Genomic DNA, 3,836 nt, shown 5'->3' on the forward strand with positions numbered 1-3,836 from the left:
GGCCCAAGTCAGATAAGGATCAGATGCTCTCAGACTTTCTCCTGAGGTCTGGATCCCTCCAGGAAAGATGTTGTCCTCAGGAATTTGGGGGTGGACTGCCCTGAAAATGCTGGTCTCTGGCAGCGGGTGGTGCTGCCACCCAGGTAAGCAGAGGAAGGTGAGGGCCAGAGCAGGCACAGAAGGCTCCTGGGGACCCTGAGAAGGAACTGGCTTGGTCTGGATGCAAAGGATCAGGAAGCAGTGGTGGTTCCAGACTGAGAGGTCAGCCCCTGTGGCTGGGGTGCCAAGACAAGAATTGGGCCAGTACCCAGGCTAGAAGGAGAGACCGGGCAGGGGAGGGGGAAGGGTGAATGAGGCTGGGGGAGTCAAGGAGCAGTGGGCCCTGCTGAACTTACCCGGGAAAGAGGCTGGTGGGTTGTGCAGCTAAGGGAAGCCTGTTTTTAGTTTCTTAAGAGAGGGTCTCACTCTGTAGCCAGGGCTGCCATAGAACTCACTATGCAGCCCAGGCTGGCCTCCAACTTCCAGCAGCCTCTTGCTTCAGCTTCTGGAGTGCTGCCGCTCGGCTCCCTGTTGTGGTGGGAATCTCCTGACTGATAGTTGAGCACCCCTGTTTCTTTCAGCCATTCTGTTCCCCTCTGGGCGCCACTTAGACCCGGAATCCTTCCTTTCAGCCACGGGGGTTGTTGCTGCCCCTTTTAGAACAGCAGTTGAGGTTCCTGCTTCACATGAGTGTCCTGTATGTGTATTTACGTGTTCATTCACTGTCCATTTTATATTTCTAAAGTGTCGTCTCTTAATCTAGTACGTGTCCATGACTTTCTCAGTCTTGTCCTGTGTTGTCTAAGGCAATTTCATCCATGTCTGAATGTTGAAGTCTTGTTATAAGCCTATCCTGCCTCAAGCCTGCAGTGATATCCCCCCACACCTTCCTACATTTTACCTTTCACATTCCTGTGCTCCATTCATGCCCATATTGACCTGTGACATGATCTAAGATAATAAACATGGCTGTTTTTTCCATTGCATGATCTCTTTGACCATCCCATTGCCAAATGTTTATTAACATAGTAAGAAAGAAAATGATCTTGAACATGGTTGAGACAGAACTCTGTATATATAATATAATTACCAATTTTATCCTGGGAAATAAGGACCATTCTTTGATCTGTGCTATGGTGGGTTCAATGCCAGTCTAGGCTACATAGCGAACCCCTATGCCCACATACCAAAGAAAATCCTTTTGTAGAACATTTGTGTTAGCTTTCAATGTTTACTGTCACAGAGATGACAACTGTTTAAAAATCGCCTGAAAATGCCTTTCCAGTAGCTCTATCTGGTTCATCGAGTTGATGTCTTTTTTAAAACTGCCCATTGTCTTTCCCTCTAGGGACCCTGCAGACCCAGTGCTTGCTCTTTCCACAGAGAAGTCTGTCAGAGCATTCAGGGTGATCTACTAACATCTCCAAGCTTTGGCTCAGTCTTCATCTATACCATGAAATAAGATAGAAGTTGGCAGTTCTTACTGTTTTAAGGCAATACAAATTGAATTGAGTCTTCTGTGGACCTTTGTTCAGATCCCACAGGACTCAATGAAGAAAGAGGAGAAATGTCCGAAAATACTTTACATGGTCTCTCTGACTTCCTCTGTACAGCGGAATAATGGGGAGGGATGTTTAAGTGGAAAGAAAGGGATGGGAGGGAAAGACAGAAGAGGGACTGTGTGTGTGTGTGAGTGTGTGTGTGTGTGTGTAAGAGCGAGAAAGAAAGAGAGAAAGAACGAAAGAGGAAGGAAGGAAGGAAGGAAGGAAGGAAGGAAGGAAGGAAGGAAGAGAGGAAGGAAGGAAGGAAGGAAAGAGGAAGGAAGGAAGGAAGGAAGGAAGGAAGGAAGGAAGGAAGGAAGGAAGGAAGGAAGGAAGAGAGTTTAGTTGGAGTTACCTACACAGTAGATAATGCTCCTCCCAGAAGCCACGTGTTGTCAAATAAAAAGCCCAGTATCAGGGACAGCTCCCCTCAAGTAGTTAGTTAGGAGTGTCCTGGAACCCCCCACAAAAAAAAAGACAGTATTGCCATTGCTCTTTATTGACCAGAAAAACTTGATGGTAACACCCTATTGCTAAAGACACCACAAATTTTGGTCACAGGACATAGAGAAATCAAGTCAGTAATGACCAGGAAGTCCTCCCTTCCAGCTACCTATCTGTTCCAGTTTGTTTCTCCATTGTCGTGACAAAACATTCTGACCAATACCAACTTGGGGAGGAAAGAGTTTACTTGTCTTACATCTCCTAGGTCACTGTTCATCACTGGACGTAGTGTCAAAGCACCTTCTAAATTCATATCTCTATACCCATAGATTAGTGAAGCTCTCAGATCTCGTCAAAGAAGTTTCTTTGTGTAGTGGATAGTGGTTAATGCAGAAAGTCACAACTGGTCAAATTTCATAGAACAAGTGTCAGTGGAATGCTCAGTCACAAATGGGCCATCCATACCACACCCCACCTCCAAGGCTCAGGGTCCAAGGGCAGAAAGAGTGTGAGAACCAGAGGTCAGGGAAGATTCAGCTGAAACAGCGTCTTCTGGACAGCACAGGACCCCTCACTCAGGAACTCACAGCAGCCATGGCTGCCTGCACAAGACCTGCCCAAGATCAAGACAATCAACATTCTATCACAGAGGCAGGAGGGGCTCATGAGCCCCGACCCCAAACTGAGGCACTGTTGACAGTTGATGGCTCTGGGGAATGCACAGTCAATTTTCTTTAAGGATGTGGCCCCTGGTAGGTCAACCACATTCCAGTGAATAGTCTCACACCTGGGAGTACATGGACAGCACAAATTGGACTCTAGATTATTAAGAGAGAGAGAGAGCAAGAGCGAGAGCGAGAGCGAGAGAGAGAGAGAGAGAGAGAGAGAGAGAAAAAAAACATGAAGTTGGATGGACCTGGAGAGAAAAGGGGGTTACTGTAGAAAGTCTTAAAGAATTAACAAAATATTATATTATTATAAATGGAATATTGTGTATTTTGCTTTTCTAGATTTTATCTCCACTGGTTTATAAAGACAAAGAAGGCAGCCAGGTCCATATGTATGGCTAAAGGCTATATAACAAGCAACAATGCCAGATAGGAGATCCCTTCTTTTAAGTTGTTGGCCAGGGTGTCCCAAAGGACTCCCAGATAGTAACCCAGCATAGAACTGGGAACATGAACAGTAGACCCCAATCTTATCTAAAGGAATATTGACAATTGATTGCTGCTAGGTGAGGAACAGCTGACCTTCCTAAAACAAAGACCTCTAGATAGGCTGACTAGATTTACCAGAAGGGCAAGTAGTGGGGAATGGCTGGGGTGCTGACAACACAGCAGACAGTAGCAGGGATATCAGAGTATAAGGGCTCTAGTGGGGGAGGTAGGCTATGGGAGGGTGCCATCTGGGAAGTGGGTATATAGTTGAATAAGATGATTTGGGATGTTCTGTGTGATATATACACAAAAAAATCAACAAATTTTAAAAAATGAATTATATTTGAGGAGGAAGCATAAAAATTTGTCATGTTAATTAGTAGAGGTGATAAACATTACCATTGAAATCTACCTGTCCTTGTTTGTTTCTCCATTGCTGTGACAAAACACTCTGACCAACAGCAACTTGAGGAGGAAAGGGTTTATTCAGCTTACATTTCCCAGGTCGCAGTTCATCAGGGAGCCCAAGGTAGGAACTCAGGGCAGGAACCTGGAAGCAGGAACTGGAGCACAGACCATGGAGGAACACTGCTTACTGGCTTGTGCCTCTGGCCCCTGCTCAGCCTGCTTTCTTATGCAACACAGGCCCACCTGC

This window comes from Nannospalax galili, unplaced genomic scaffold (genome assembly GCF_000622305.1).
Source record: "Nannospalax galili isolate Female #2095 unplaced genomic scaffold, S.galili_v1.0 scaffold915, whole genome shotgun sequence".
NCBI classification, from domain to species: Eukaryota; Metazoa; Chordata; class Mammalia; order Rodentia; family Spalacidae; genus Nannospalax; species Nannospalax galili.